This window comes from Haliotis asinina, chromosome 5 (genome assembly GCF_037392515.1).
Source record: "Haliotis asinina isolate JCU_RB_2024 chromosome 5, JCU_Hal_asi_v2, whole genome shotgun sequence".
In the NCBI taxonomy this organism is placed as follows: Eukaryota; Metazoa; Mollusca; class Gastropoda; order Lepetellida; family Haliotidae; genus Haliotis; species Haliotis asinina.
Genome location: NC_090284.1, coordinates 54,158,042 through 54,175,704, shown reverse-complemented (window position 1 = coordinate 54,175,704; position 17,663 = coordinate 54,158,042). Strand labels below are relative to the sequence as shown.

Sequence of the window (17,663 nt, the reverse complement as noted above, 5' to 3'; positions counted from 1 at the left end):
CCTGTACTTGTGTAAGATAGAAATGAATGGATTCCGTTGTCAGGGTCTGTGATGTGATTTTCTTACATGCCATGACAGCCTTGTTGCTAGCATCTTCATTATGGATGTTAGTCAATGGGTTGTCTGGACAGTTGTGTAAAAACCACCATCAACAAGCTGGAATATTCCTGAGTGAAGTTTATTACCCCAAAATACCAATATTTATCTTGGATATTTTGGTTCCTTGGTTTTGAAATATACTAAATTATATATCGTGTTGTTTCATATGCTCTCAAGTAACCAGACGTTATGCAATGCATATTTTTAATACAATAAAATACATTCATAATGAACATGCTTTCACAACACTGATGATGAAAAATCTTTTCTCCTGGACACATATTTTAGTCTAAATGTGTATCACACAGTTAGTTGTCATTAGCAATTGTTAAAGAACAATTTACTAAAGAATGTGCATTTCATATTGTGTATTGATCTACTTGAATATAGAAGTCTTTAATGATGATGATAGATGAAACAAATAGGTCAAAGTTCACATTTATCACTCAAGAATGTTACAAATGTGATCAAGCCCACGCTGATGAAAAATAAGATCAACAGTATTGACCACATAGTGCCTGACGGCGAGAGCAAAAACAAGTCTGTGATATAACAAATCAGGCCAGTTAATACAGCTGAAAGGTGGGTCTCTGTTTCTTACCACTACAGGAGCACGCAATGATATATTACATACAATCGATTTCCCAGACCTCATGTGTTTGCAGGACAGTTTCATTTCTTATTTTAATACCATATGATCACCAGTCAGATTCATCATCTGTTAATTCATTTGATCTTGTACATTTCACGTACTTTTCATTTTTAAGATGTCGGTTTCCTAACAGATCTGAAATGAAATCACATTGTGATGTTTCTTCGGAACAGAATCTATATTTTACCATGTTGATCTTACCTAAAGGATACATTTCTCTTTTTAGATTGTCAGTTTCATCAGAAAATCAATAGATGCAGTAGTTCATCAGTTCTGATGGACATTACACAATATTTGCTTTAGTAGATATACATGTTGAAGTGCTTCCTATAGTGTGACTTGGGTCTTTTTTCACTGTGGGGCTTGTTTATTGAAATCTGAATAAACTGAAATGGCATTTTTCCGATATTCGTTTCATTGGGAGACATGTTCATGAGATAGGAAGTAAATTAGAATACAATCATTGAGGGACTGGTGAGAAAATATATTTATTTCAATTCTTGAAGGAAGCAAGTGAAACAAACATGTATAATTCACAAAGCGTTAGACTGTATATTTACTATGGTAGGAATGAGTTCAAATTTGACATTGCATTAGCAGTATTTTAACTTTTTTGAGGCTTTAGTTTGGTAGGAAATCCAGGAAATTCATCTTTGGTCAGAATGAATGAAAAACATGGCAGTTGAGTTGCCACTTGAGTTGGTTTTATGTCACACTCAGCAATATTCTAGCTATATGGTGGTGGTCTGGAAATAATTGAGTCTGGACCACACAATCCAGTGATCAAAAGAATGAGCATCCACCAGTGCAACTGGGATATGATGACTTGTCAACCAAATCAGCGAGCTACTGGTAGGAATACATTTTGTCATTGATGTACATTATTTTATTCTCCTTTTTTCCTGTCATTGGGTATTTGGAGGTTAAAATTTTCCAGAACAGGTGATCAGATTCACTTGACCTGATTGGTTCTTCAACAGATGAGTTAAACAGATTTCTTTTGGGAGTGAATGGGAGTGAAAACAAGTGAATAAATACCCCAAACTATATTACCTTTACAAGTTCTTCAGTTTTATGACTAACACGAGTCATTTTATAAAAACATACCTTTGTGTAATAAATTAAGTCACAATAAAAAAGTACAACATTTACCGTGATGATTCTGGCAGTTGGTTCCAACCAAAAGCCGTCAGTGGCAGTGGGCCAGTGCTTGACAGTAACACTACTACCTGCAATGCCAAGCAGAAAACAATTGTAAATGTTACTATACATACCAAGTCTGCAGTGAGTCAACATTTACTGGTGCTGCATAAAACCATACTCTCAGACATTTTGGCATTGTTCTGGAGGCTGTCTTTGAAATCATAAATCCTGTCATATATGTCTGAGCTGTATACTTCTGTAGAATGGAATGAACATCTTCATCATCCTCTAGGCAGTAGTTTACTGTTTGATGAACCACTCTGGCAAAAGGTCAGCTGGCACGTCAGTTCGAAGAAGGTTGTTGATAGCATGTCCATTTCAGCAGCTACTGTATATAGGTGTTATACACGTCTTGGAATGACATTTATATTCTGGATTTGTTAGTATTCAGGCAGTGAGAGAAAGTTCACATATTGGTCCATGTCTTTCATGGCGCTGAGATCAGCTGCTACCGATGACTGAAGTGCAATATGTCACCAGTAGCATGTCCATTTCAGCAGTTACTGTATATAGGTGTTATACATGTCTTGGAATGACATTTATATCCTGGATTTGTTAGTATTCAGGCAATGAGAGAAAGTTCACATATTGGTCCTTGTCTTTGATGGCACTGAGATCAGCTGCTACCGATGACTGAAGTGCAATATGTCGTCAATAGCATGTACATTTCAGCTTTTTTGTATGTATGTATTTATTGTGAAGGGTTTAGCTATTATCATCAATACCACATAGCAACCACTGGAACAAATTTCATTGGACAGACTAATGGTGAACATGAACAAATAGAAAAATGAAAATTAGTGATGACATGAGGTTATCATAAAAGACTAAGCACGTTCTGTCCATTCAGTAGCACTTACGACTTGCACAATTCATATGCAAAATGTGCATGTTTGTTATTGTCTACGATTGATAAATATAGCTAGGTTGCTAGGTTGGAAGAAACATACAGGCAGACCTAATGTGTCTGACTTGTTAGAACCTTTGACAAGCTGTATTGTCCATAACTTAATTGTAACATATCTACAGCATAACAGGGCTTTGCCTCTTCCCCAGGTGACTTGGACAGAGAGAAGATGACCTATAGGGAGACCCAGACATATAAATGAAGGCAGTCATAAACAGTTACATAAAAATGTCAGATTTTGTTTGAATCTGAGTCTATGTTTACAGGAAAAGCTGCAGAGAAGGCCACAAGTTAAATGCCAAGGCATATAATTGTTGATAGCATGTTCATCTCATTAACTTCGTCTAATTCATCCTACATTTCTCAGAGGAGTGTTCTGGTCTGTTTGAGAAATGTTAGCTTTCGGCTGATGGGTAATTAGCTTCATGTTTTGTTCAAGGTCTTCAGCTTAATGAGATCGACTGAGAATGTTGAGAGAAAATGTTGAGATGCCTATGGTTCCTGTGTACAAGAATGTTAACTTCTATTTTACGTCTCAGAATAAGTTTCATCTGTTGGCTTCATCTCTTTGTCAAGGTCTTAAACATGAGATCATATGGGACTGACAGCATAGTTCTTGTATGATTATTGATGTTGATAGCTTGTATATTTCTGTGCTTCCATGCCAATTTATTCATGAGTTGGGCTTCTGACTTCAGCTACCGCTATCGCTACTGTTATTTCTTTGTCTTGTCAAACAAGATTTACGAGAAACACTTTAGTTGTGTCATCATGATTGGTGTATGACTTGTAGACAGATGTATTATCATGATTTGTGTATGACTCGTAGACAAATGTGCCATCATGATTTGCATACAACTAGTGGGCAAATGTGTTATGATTTGTGTGTGACTAGTAGACAAATGGGGCATGATTTGTGTATAATTAGTAGACATATGGGTCATGATTTGCACATGAGTAGTAGACAAATGTGTCATGATTTGCATATGACTATTAGACAAATGTGTCATCATGATTTGCATGTGACCAGTAGACAAATGTGTCATGATTTGCATGTGACTAGTAGACAAGTGTGTCATCATGATTTGCATATCACTAGTAAACAAAGGTGTCATGGTTTATGTAGGACTAGTAGACAAATGTGTGTAATAGCATCATCGTATCTTCAGTGAAGTTAAACATACTTTTTCTGGACAAGTGACACAATGCCCAGACTTGAAATATTCATGAATGATATTTGAGTCACAACTAATTCCAATTCAACAAAGTAAGAAGACAGAAACAATGCCAAGTAGATGAAACTGTTCCATATCTGTTTGCTTACAAAGAAACACACCGATGAGTTCAAATAGTAATGGTACAAATACATTACACACACCTCACATATTTCCACCAAAGTGTTTAGATTAATGTTTCTGTAGAAACCTCATTATTGTAGCGTGCACAACAGTTTTGTTTACTTTGATGGGAGCCATATATTCCTAGGAGACCATTCTGTCTATCATCTGGAACAGTATGAGCTGGCATTGGCCTTGTGTTCTTCCCACCCTGTCATTAACCCTGCCCATCAGGGGGCGGTGTCCATTACACTCACGTTGTCAACACCACGCTGTACCACAGTCCAGGTAATGTCTGGCGGTCATTGCATGGATTGTTTTACTTGCTGGGTTAATGAATGATGAAAACACAAGATAGAAGCCAAATAGTCATTTGTTCTCAGGTCAAGGCTGTGAGTTAGACGGACATTATTTGTACCTGAGATCTTCCCAAGTCCACAGTACAGATGCCTTTAGACTGATATTCATTTGGAAATAAAGTTATCTTATTTAAATGCATTAAAAATATATTTATCTACAACACAGTCATTAATTCAGAGTTCTGAGGCAACATAGGCTTGACAAGTCATTGTAGACTTGAGTTGGGCTCCTACTTAATTTCTTCTGTATGATCATGGAGGCAGACTTAGTCCATTTTTATATACTAATTTAGTTTTGTCTAACAACTTCATTATTCCATACTCTTTACCTTTCTGTTATTTATTGAATATGCAGTTAAAAGATTTATCAACCTGGGGACATGACGTCCATATCATCATCATCATCATCATCATCATCATCATCATCATCCACAACTAAAAATCATCATAAAACATTGTGGAATTCAGTAAAAGCCATGGAAATGAGTCCAGCAATACAAACATGGGCGAGCAGGGCAATGCCTCAAACGCCAAATGTCTTTGACTTTCAAAGTATGCTCATTCATGAAACAGCCTGATGTTTTATCTCTGAGAAGATGTATAAACTGCTGACTTAAGTAGGTAGATAGTGAGTATATGTGTGAGGAAGCTGTTGCTAGGGAGTCTCTGTACGTGGGTAATGATGTCAGTTAACTAAATGGTAATGGGAAGCCTTGGAGTAGTGTACTTCAAGGGAAACAGACTTTGATTCCTCCGAACATTTGGCAAATAAAGTGCTGCTATGTTGAGTAGATGCGTGTTAAAGCCTGCATGTCACAAGTTGATTTGCTATGAGAACTTGGTTTGTTTGGTTATTTATTTTATTTACTCTGTGTGGGTTTTATTGATTTGTTGATGTTTAAGAAAAGGGGCCTTTACATTTGGGTTACAAAACCTAAATCATATTTTCATCTGTGATGAATTTTTAATGGAACAGTCATGCAAAATATTAAATACTGGTAGGTGATGTAAATATATAATAGAAAATTGCAGAAAAGTGACAATTCCTTCCATAATCATAAAAAAATCACTTCTAAATCAGATCGCATAATATGATTCAGAAAATATCCTAGCATGTGTTTTAATTACAATGGTTAATTCAAATTTCAAATGGGAAGTTGAGTAGCCTAGTGATTTGAGCATTCTCATGTCATGCCCAAGAGCCGGCTTGATTCCCACATGGATACAACGTGTGAAGCACATTTATTTCTGGAACATTGCTAAATGTGGTTTAAAACTAGCTCTCTCTCTCTCTCTCTCTCTCTCTCACTCACTCACTCACTCACTCACTCACTCACTCACTCACAAAACTGAATATTTGAATAGTTATGAACTCATTCTGCTCTCATTCTGAAATGTTTGCAATATTACTTAACCTGTGCCTTCTGAATGCATGTATCATATATTTACAATATAAACATGGAGGTCAAGGTCAAGTAATGGACAATGATATGCCACAACATACTCCTCACATCAAATCAGATAATCCTTTAATATCTTAATCTTAATGTTACTTACATTCTCACAAAATGTGTCAGTGTCAATATGACCATCAAAATAACAACCCATCATATTGTCCTAACAGTAAACAAGATATAAACAGTTGAGTAGGAAGCAGATGTTCCCTGAGGGGTTGACTGACAGCTGAGGTGATGTTGTACATTACAGACTATTGAGTGGTCTTTAGATTAAATGGAGGCTGTAATGCTGTTGACAGGTGCTTGTCTATTTCCCATTGTTTTTGACATTGACAGCCTCAAGCAGTTGAATGTTCTTAATAGGTAGTCTACACTTGCTCACTTAACCTTGTGGAGAATGATTATAGGGATGATATCAAATTGCTCTCTCTCCTTGTTATTCCCTAGAATATCTGTGTTTAACTATTGGCACAAGACAAACTTACTTTTGGTCAAAATATCAGTAAAATCATTTGTATTCATTTTTTAACTTTCTAACCATCTTTTAATATAATGTATCATGTTGGTGTTACATTTTCTTACTAAAGTACAGATTCTGGTACTTTTTTCAAGTCAAAGATGTAGAAGTACTAGAATCTGTACTATACTAAGAAAGTGTAATCCCAAATATGACATGTTACATTTGACCACATCGTAAATGGCACTGTGTATTCACATGTTTTGATACCTATTTGTTTGGGTACATTCTCCTAGTTAAGTGTTTTAAATGTCATTTCATTGTTCATTCTGTTTTCTCAAACAAAAGAAAGTCATGACGCATTGCTAGTATTATGTTTCAGTTTTTTTTATATTTAAAGGTTAAAAGATTATGTGTTTCACATAAAGTCTTATTGGGTTTCAAAGAGATGTTGCATCCGATTTCAGTCTCTTGGGGAGAAAACGTTAATTAGGATTTGATGTGTCATTTTAATAGGTTAACTAGAAACATAATGCAATGTGTGTGATTTTTCAACACTATAATTATGACATTTAAATGGGGTGGGGGATATGTGATTTATTGAGCATGTTAGAATACACACATCTGGTTCACTGTAGAATCTGATCATATTGCATAGATAATTGGACCAGTCTTGGACCTGTAATGGCTAAGATATCACAAACATCAGTTATGAAATAGCACTGTGTAAAATAATGTTTTCGTTAACTCATTTTGGCCTTCATATGCTCATGTAGTATGGTAGTGCTCTTCGCATCTGACCAGTGTGGTGACAAAGTGTTTAAGCTGGTACCTTATCAAGCTGCCATGCCTTTTACAATTGCCCACACTGGTATGTGTGAGGTTTGGCTTGTTACTTGTTGTTTAACGATGCATGCAGCAATATTCCAGTTATATGGCGGTTGTCTCTAAATAATCAACTTTGGACCAGTTAATCCAGTGATCAACAACATGAGCATCAATCTACGCATATAAGTAAGCAAGCCAGACCACCCGATCCCATTAATCACCTCTTACAGCAAGCATAGGTTACTGAAGACCAATTCTACCCTGAGGCCTAAATCTTTTAAGCTCTTTCAGTGCTAAGGTAGTCAGTCATAAGTGCAGTTCGTTAACATTAACTTTTGACTATCTTAGAGCTTTGAAAATGTGCACCCAGGATGTTCATGGGACAGTTTGTGCTACACTAACATCCCAGTTATATACAGAATGTAGCTTCCTATATCTGCCCATTGTTAAGTATTTGATAATGAATGTAACCAAAGTATAATTGCTTTGTTATAGAATACGTTCAATTTAATTTCCTTTCTCTGCTTCAGTGAGTTAGTGAGGAAGGTTTGATGCCAGTAATAGCAATATTCCAGCAATATCAGGACGGAGGCCACCAGAAATGGTCTTCGCAGACATTACTGATGTAGGCAAACAAACCCAAGTCTTTAACATGGGTGAACTCTTTAACCACTAGACCACTCCACCACCCCTATCCAGACCCGTGAAGGTCCGGATAGAAAAGGCTTTCAGCAATGCATGCTTGCCATATAAGGCGACTATGCTTGTGGTAAGAGGCGGCTAACAGGAATTTGGTGGTCAGACTCACTGACTTGGTTGGCACATGTCATCGATTTCCAATTGCGCAGATCGATGCTCATACTGTTAATCCAGACTCTATCATTTACAGACCGCCGCCATAATATTGTTGAGTGCGGCGTAAAAGTAAACTCACTCATTCTCTGAATCCAATGTAATGTAACATTTACTGACACATACAAAGTCAATCCGTCCCATGTCTTCATCTCATGTGTCATCAACATGTAACCCTTTATACCAACTTCCTGCCAGCAGTGTGCTGCACCTATTGTTCCTGGAGTTTTGTTGCATCCCCTCACTTATGGACCACATTGTCAAGAGGAAGCTGAAATTGACATCAGCTTCACATTGTTGATCTTGAATATGGTGTTTGTACACCATCAGCTTTTAAAAACTCTCGTGCCAAACCAGACGTTTATTTCCTCACCTCTAAATCTTACGTAAACATTTACATTTGCCAGAAACCTGTGTACCAGGCAAGGTGAAGAATTTCAATCAAATCTAGTTGGTAGACTTTTTTTTGCGATTATGTTTTCAAGTGCCAGTATTTTTAAAATATCAGTGAAAAATCATTCTTCAAAAATTCATTTAGCAATGTATTGATAAGGATATTTGATTTAGGTTTATTTTTAAAAATGTTTTCTTCTGCAGAATATTTTGTTCTGTTTTTCAATATTGAACTCAAAAGTTCAGATTAGGTTTGGTAAAACTATTATGTAACAAGACATTTTTTGCAGTTCATCTTCCAAAAGTGTAAAGTTCCCTTCAGAAGGGAGCAGGATTTTCCCCACAGATTGTTTCAACTGGAAAGAAAATTATCTTATAAATTGAATATTTTTTTAGGCTCATGTGAAAGCTATTAACTTAGTTTTTGCTTCATTAAGATTCATGATGGTGCATCCCATGGTAATTCCCCTGAATGGAAGGGGAATGAGCCTTATGCTTTTGTCATTAAATCTTTTTCTGAAATTGAAAATATGAACATTCTGTAACATGGCTGTACAGAAATCTATCTAGAGGCATTTTTGCACAGGTTCTAGGAGTGGGATTGCAGTATGACATGACTGTTGTATTAGCAGATTTTAAAAGCAAGTTGCTTTTGTTTGAATCTGGGACAGGTGAACCAGTGATTGATATAGTAAGCACCACTTCCAACTGTCAGGATGGAGTTACATGCAATCAGACATGTCTCCCCATCCTTTACTGAATCCCAGTTAAGGTTCAGGTGAGAATTGGTCTTCAGCAACCCATGCTTTTCATAAAAGTGACAAGGGTGGTCTGGCTCTCTGACTTGGCTGATACGTGGTATTATATCCCAGTTGAATAGATCAATGCTCATGCTGTTTATCACTGGATTGTCTGCTACAGACTGGTTTATTTACACTACCATATAGCTGCAATGTGGCTGAGTGCAGCATTGAACATCCATCCACCTGATGTAGAATATGTGAGCCACTGAATGTTGAGACTCTATTCTTCAGCTCTTTGTACAGTCTTTAATAAGAACTATGGTGTAAATAACCTCAGTATAATCGGTTATTCCACTTGAAGCAACTGTGAATATTTTCTTCAGCCTGTTCTATTTTAAGCCAGGCAAATTCTAATTAGATAACCCTTAATGAATCTGCCAAATTGTCACACATTCCTGCGACCTTTGACTACTTCAAGGTGAGAACATTTGACACACTCACCACCAACACTCAAACTGGAGTCAGTTTCAACTCTCACAGGTGCTTATCTATTTCACTGAGGTGAAGAGTGTCACGTTGCTATGGCAATGGTCTATGAGGCATTGGTAGTCTGCACGACCTTTACCAATGTGATATAACCTACGCAGGTGCCAAAGAAGCCGATTGAGCCCCATTGAGTTGTAATCACTAGCGTTCACAGCAATACCAACCCTGACCCACATCCACTAGCTTTAGTGAAAGTGTGACAATTGTTGGAAGCTTATAGGTGAAGCTTAAATGACTTTATGACCAACTGGAATCTACTTTGAGACTTTTATATCGCAAATAGGAACCATGATTAATATGGAGAGGATGCCAAATATAGCTTTGTAACTACTCTTCACTTCAAATTATTTGATACGAAGAGAGAAGCAAATTTCTAAACTGATAATTATACTTACCTATTTCTAGCCAGAGCTTCTGATGCCTAAATATACACCACTCGAAATGACTTCAAGGACACCCACAAGTCCTGTTGCAGTATCCCGTCTTCACGGAATAGCTGTAATTATGTTAAAAATCATGTGTTCTTTTAACTTTTGTTGATGATTACATACAACAAAATCTATCCAAATCACTTGATTTAAAACTCCTGACAGCTTTCTATCTCTTTAGCGATTTGAAGACTTGGAAGAAGAATATTAATAGAAAATGAACAGTTTGAAATGGCACAACTTGGATACTTCATTTTGACTCTTATAATGTATATTTGGAAACATTTATCTTTGACAGATTATTGAGCAGCACTGTGTTTGAATGGATACGAATGTGCTTCATTGGGAAGTTATTTAGACAACCACTTTAAGTTATCCAGTTGAATAAGAGTTGAGCCTACGTATAGTTGAAATATTATTAATGAAACAGAACAGGGCATACTTTTAATGTATGTAGTCTTTGATATAATGGTTAATTCTATAAGGGAATATTTGAGTATTAAGGAACCTAACTCAATTTCTGGAGCCAAGATCAGGATGCATATGCTACTGTAGATAAGAATAAAATTAGAAAGAGATTGGAAAGATTGTTTTATTACAAACTGAACAAAAATTAGCAATCAATAATAGTAGGCATGTTTGCATTTTCATCTGTGTATGAAACAAGAATGGAAAAGATCCACATTTGAAACCTTTGAGACAGGTCCTTGTGAACTCAGATTTTACATGAGCCCTTATTTAGAACAACATATTTTTCGTATGAGTATCAGCAATGGTTCAGGACCAGTGCACATTTTTCATTGTGAGGAAGAAGCAGTTAATGACACAGTACATTACAAATACTTAGGCTGGTATGTTGTTGTTGAGCAACTTTCTTGTCTGACATCTGTAACTGTATCTAGACGGTTGAGTGATCACAAATTACCTGTCAGCATTATACTGTGTGGTGAGGTCAAGGACAGATCCCTTCCTCCATATCTAAGCAGACAATCCATGGTACATCTGAATTGTTTGGATGTTACCTAACATGTTATATCTTCATTTAAGCACTTTCATCATAACTAATAGAAACATAAACTAGTATTAATGACACCTTTGGTCAGACATGTTTGGTTTCTCATTTGACCAATTGTTTGGGTCAATTTCTTAAGAGCCAGGTGGTTATGTTTGATTTTGTTGATAATATTTGATTTGAAGTTGATATCTTAAGAAATGTCTTTAAATATAAAAACTTAACAAAAACAATTATGCCTTTGTTTAATCTTATTTTGCGATTAACTTCATATTGTGCTGATTATTATAAGCCTTTTCTTTAAAACTGACTGAAAGTTTCTGGCTTATTTTGATTTCTTGACAAAATTTTTTTTTAATTTCTGGATACTCTGACATGAATGTTGAGACCACATGGCAGTAGAATTATCTACCATGTTAAACAGCTAATACATAGAAGTGAAAGGTCTCTGTTAATCTCTCAACTCTACTGACCAACTTCAAAGTTTTCAAAGACAATGTGAAAAGGGCGACTATCTCTTCAGCCCACTAAAGATACTCTGAGGCTGTTAACCCTATTCTTTAAGTCATTCTTACTCTTGTTCAACTGCAACAATTAATCTTCTAATTACCATTCAACAGCACTCACCAAATAAATTACACACACATGACTTTTTAAAAAAATCAAAGTAATTCCTGTCTTTGTGAAGGTGTGTTATTAAACGAGATGTGTGGGTACATAAACTTGACCTCTATTATTGGAGGTGCGAAGATGACTGTTATTAGCATTTAAAAAGAGTCATTTTCTCTCAAGAGCAGTGATTGTCTATTAGTTACACAGGGCATTGAGGTTAATGGCCTCTAACCACCTTGCAAAACCATCTATCAAAATGGGAAACTCTTATGCAATGTTTTCGATTGTCCCCTTAACAATAGGACCCCCTTGTAAAATCCCTAGGGGGTGCGTGACAGGTAGCGTGTGTTTTAGTACACTAGGTCACAGGGATATGTCTGCATCGACATGTTGGACTTCAACATGCACGAACAGAACTGAATTTCACATTTAAGTTTCACCCAAATCACTGTTTAATTCACAGCCAAAAGGATATGACTTTGCCAGCTGTTGTGGAATTCTGCAGAGGAATGTGTATGTTTTGTGATGTTGTGGATTAACGCTTGAATTTCATGCATCTTGTATTAATTATGCTGTGAGCTAATTAATAGATTGCACTGTGTAAACCAGAATCCTAAACATCAGAATTCCAGCAGGAGAACACTGTGCCAAATTCTTCCTGAAGGTGAAACAAGCCCCACACTTGTATAAGGTTTTCTCCTTAGTTGGAAGTCTTACAGCAAATTTGTAAAACTTGACGCCAGATATTCACAATGCAAAAAGTGGAATACTTGCGGCATCCAATATTTCAAGGAAAATGGCTCTTGAAGGTAAATATCCTCAACACGTCTTATTTATTTCCGTCAAATCCTTCACAGGAAAAGCGATTTCAGACTTCTCAAACTACCCATCAGTCAATATCTGTAACATCAAAAACAGCATCAGTCAACCTTCCCTGTCTCTGAGACAAGTATGTATGAAATTTTTTAGACTGGCAGTGTTTACACAGCAAAATAAAAGATTGATTATTTTGATGTTGTTCCTCTCCAATTTCTTTATCTGTGTATAGAATTACTTGGTTGGTATTCAGAATAGGTACAGTGGTGTATGTTTATGAAAGTACGTTTCCATTTAGCCACGGTCAAATTCTAAAGATCTCTTTCCCCTCACAACACAAGGTGACTCATGCTTGTTTGATTTGCAAAGAGGATCCCGTATATTAGGATCTGAATAGATTATTCAAATAGGTGTTCATTTTTCTTTCCATGGAGTACGACTATGTCAAGCTGTGGGAAAATGTATATCATACGCTCTTTCACAGTAAGTTGAAATTGTTGAATTTATTAACTTATTAACACGCATTCCTGTTTTCTCATCAGCCATGATTGAACGTGTGTTTAAAGTTTGTGTTGTAAGAGTCGAGTAATTTACCGAGAATAGATCAACAAACACTTATGAAATGCACATTTGAAATACATCATTATTGATGGGGCAGGAATTTATTTATCATGATTTACCTTATTCAAACTGTACAGTTGCTATGAATTGCTGAACAAGCAGTCATTACATACACCCATCTGAAATTCACTTCTGAATCTTGTATATTTGGCGATATGACCTTCAGGTTACTTCAGAGGTTACAGGTCAGTAAGCAGTGTTTGCCATAGTTACCCTGTGCCTGGTTACAACCAAGGTGTTACATGTAACATGATGTAGTGCAACACTTCTGAATCGGTCAACTTGAAACCTATTCAGGAAAGTACAAACAGGTGCATACCTCCATTCCAGACTGCTGGTTATATCCTCCAGGGACCTCTGCCATCAGTAATACTTTATATATATACTCAGTCACTAAGTATAATATAAGAAGGATTACTATACAATAAACATATGTAGGAAGAAGACAGTGCAATTCCTCTGTAAGTCTGTCCATATGTTTATTCCTCTTAATGGCTGGTCTCATACACCAAACTTAGAATAATGCTTAGTCTCTGAATATATAATATTTTGATAGATATGAATACACTGAAAAGGCGCCCCAGTGAGTTATGGAGATTCAGAACCAGAATAAATCTAGACTTGCTCCATTTAGCTTTGCAGAAATAGTCAGGCAGTTGGGACAATAATGCAGTTTGGGAACTGTAAGACGGCCTAACCCTGCTTATCACACCTCAATACTAGTATCTGTCACATATTTCAGACCGTAGCCACCAGTTTGATTACAGAAATATTTTTATGCAGTTTTATAATAATTTATCAGTTTCACCGTGTCGGAAGTGTAAAAGTTAGAGTAAGAAAAGGGGCAAGAAAAACAACACCTATGATGAATGCACAAGCCATTCATGTAACATTCATCATGCCTCATGCTCCCTCCCTCCTGACTCTTCAGACTTATCTCTCCAACCCTATCTCTCTGAGAACAGGTCAGTCCACCTGTTGGACCACAGCTTACCCTCTAGTGGTGTCAAGAAGGTGCCAGAGTGACACTGACAGTCTTGTCCCCAGGCCATGGTCACCTACTACTGGTATATGGGTCAGCCTCCCTTCCTCATGCCAGGTCCCTGTCTCACTGGTCCTTCACCTGTCTGGTGTTACTGATACTTCACTACAACATCTGGTACAGGGTCTTGTTGTAGTGTTGTTATCACCAATGTCAAGGTCACTCGGATAACATGCCATCCAGCTGTAAATACAGTGAGGTCAACTGCACTACACGTTCAAGTTTTAGATATCTGTGGGTTATGTTGTGTTTACTTTTATTGAAATACAGGTGGAATTAAAAGGTGCATCCCTTGAGAGAGTTGAATCGTTGAGTTGATTTCATATGAGTTTTGAATTATAAGGTTGATCTCATGGGATCCTAAGGTTCATGTCTCGTTGAATCTGAGGTTTGGTGTTTGGAATCATGAGGTTCGTCAGTCAGTCAGTCAGTCAGTCAGTCAGTCAGTCAGACAGACAGACAGACAGACAGACAGACAGACAGACAGACAGACAGACAGACAGACAGACAGACAGACAAAAGTTAATGTTTGCAGACTATTGAATCACAAGTTTCATCTCAGTAGAGTGTTGAATCATGAGGTTCATCTCTAGTGAGTGTTGAATCATTGAGTTTATCTACTTGTCCAGTTGAATAATGGAGTTAATCTCTTGAGAATGAAGTACAAGGTTGATCTCTTGAGAGTATTGATTCACAAGGTTGGTCTCTGGAGAGTGTTGAATCATAGAGTAAGTCTGTCGGTTCATTTGAATCTTTGTATTGATCTAAGATACAGTTGAATCATGGGGTTGTCTACAGACTGTGGTTCTATGCTATTCAGTGATAGCTGTTAGATGGTTTCTTACGGTTATGAAGCTATAGTTCTTTTTAGATCAGCTAAATGAACTTTTCTCTCCATATCTATATTGATCCCTTAGTGAGAACTTTTACTAAAATATCTGAGTTGGCCTCAACTGTAACATTACCGGTAAACTGCTTTTCTTTTTTTCAAGTTGGCTAATCATCTGGGTTTGTTTGTTGATAGTCATATCTAGACAATAATTCCTGTGTTTTATGTAGAAAAAGTGTAAAACAACTCCCACGATCAATCACAAACCCATCATTACATCAGACAGCTTTGTCAATGATAGAGTGTCACACTCTGAAAGAATCAGTAATGCTTGTGATAAACCCTCAGTAAAAATGGATGTTAGCCATTATTCAACAAAATGTGCTTTCATCCACTATATCTTTGAGGCTTTTTTTAAAAGATAAAACAGTATAAAGTCTCATACTTAACGCTGCCTCAAACCCAACACACACTAAAGTTGTTATGTAGTGTTCGGCATGAGAGACCAATGCTTTGAAGTTGGTTTGATAGATGGCTTATGACTAGAAGTGTACTGTGAGTTAAAACAGAAGGGTTTTCTTCAATTGTGACAGTAGACTTCCTTTATTTCTATTAGCAATGGGTATTGGCCTGACATTCATATTGCTATTTTACGCAATAATGATTTATGTATTGCTATCCATAATACTATTTATTGTAGGTGCTCTTTCTTCTTTCTTTTAAAACCTTAATAAAAGTTGGCACATGGGATTTCACTGGATATTTTAACAACTTGTGAATTTTGAACAATGCATTATATACAGGAATCTGGTTGAGAAACATTCTAAAACTTACATTCTATAACTGGCCCATAGGAAATCTTTCAGAAAAAAAAATGAGCTATCATAATTTGGTTTAGTACATTTAGTTTAAAAACAAAACCATAATGAAAATTATCATTTACTTTCAACAGGATACATCCTCTTTTGGAAAATATGTATTTTGTTTTCCACAAAAAGGTTACCTTCTTTTGAAAAGTGAAAATCAGAAATGACTGTTATATGGTCACATGATTGTCACTTTTAACAAGTCAAACCTAAATTTAAGTCTTGTATAAGCACAACAGGAGTAGTTATTTCAATCTACAAATCAGTGTCATCATGTCTGTAACAATATTTTTAGTAATTGTACTTTCAGATGATTATGACATCCCTAAAACAGTTACCAGATGAACCTTCTCAAAATATGGATTGGTCTTCCCAATTAGTTCAGCTCAACATTTCCACATCTTCACATCTTAGTTTTGAAAATAGGCTGGCGCTTAACGTTTTATTCTCGGTATATAATAATAATAATGACAATATATATAACATGGCTTTTCCAGACAATATATCCTTCTCAGTTTTGTTCATCATGTTGATTTCAAACACCCTAACAATATTTTAAAGCTAAATCCATATATTTGTCCTGACAGTTTTCTTGGCCAGTAAGCTAGGAAACATAAAAAATAGAGTTTTCTGAAAAGCCAAAGAAATGATAATAAAAAGCTACAAAAACCTGTTGATGATTGTAATAAATTTTTGTTACATCTGATCATGAATCACAAAGTAATGATCATGAAACCAGGTCTTCATGAAAATATTAACATATATTACCCTGAAAATGCCACCCAGACCAAATACATGCAGAGGCATTGGGGTAGCCTAGTGGTTAAAGCGTTCTTCACGCCAAAGACCCACGTTGGATTCCCCACATGGGTACAATGTATGAAGCCCATTTTCTGGTGTCCCTCCCCGTGATATTGCTGGAATATTGCTAAAAGCGGCGTAAAACTAAACTCACTCACTCACTCACTCACCCAAATACATGCAAAGGCAAGTTAACTTTACATATAGTATATATGATATGTGATATTGCTGTAATATTGCTAAAAGTGGCATAAAACTAAACTCACTCACTCACTCAACCAAATACATGCAAAGGCAAGGTAACTTAACATATAGTAAGTCGAAGTAAGTATCTGCATCAGCCATCATATTGGTCCCAGATTTAAAAATTCAGAAAAACCCAACATAAAGAATTACAGTTTTCTAAATTTGTATGGATTAACCATGAACATGGAAACCATATTATGGTGTTTACATGAACATTTATAAATTTGGTCCCTGATTTACAAATTCAGAAAAACCCAACTTAAAGAATTACAGTTTTCTAAATTTGTATGGATTAATCATGAACAGGAAAACCATAATTGTGTTGTTTACATGTAGGATGTACTTGTTCAGATAACAGTGACGTAGCTTGACATAATACGGGAAAACACTTCTGAGGAAAAGGAAGTGAATCTACCATTGTATTTAACTTTATGATTATTTAACGTCAGTAGCAACATGCCACAAGTCAGGACAGGAAGTTGCATAAACATGTTTTTTTGTTTGTTTGTGTGGGTTTCATCGGTGAATTTTGATGAAATTTTTGAACATTTTGGAAA

At 36.2% G+C, this 17,663-nt stretch overlaps 1 protein-coding gene across 5 annotated transcripts in view; it reads left to right on the top strand.

The window, feature by feature from the left end:
- LOC137284833 (ras-GEF domain-containing family member 1B-like) overlaps positions 1 to 17,663 on the top strand; it is a 145,710-nt gene that overhangs the window by 89,650 nt on the left and 38,397 nt on the right. The gene's annotated exons all lie outside the window — the stretch shown is intronic.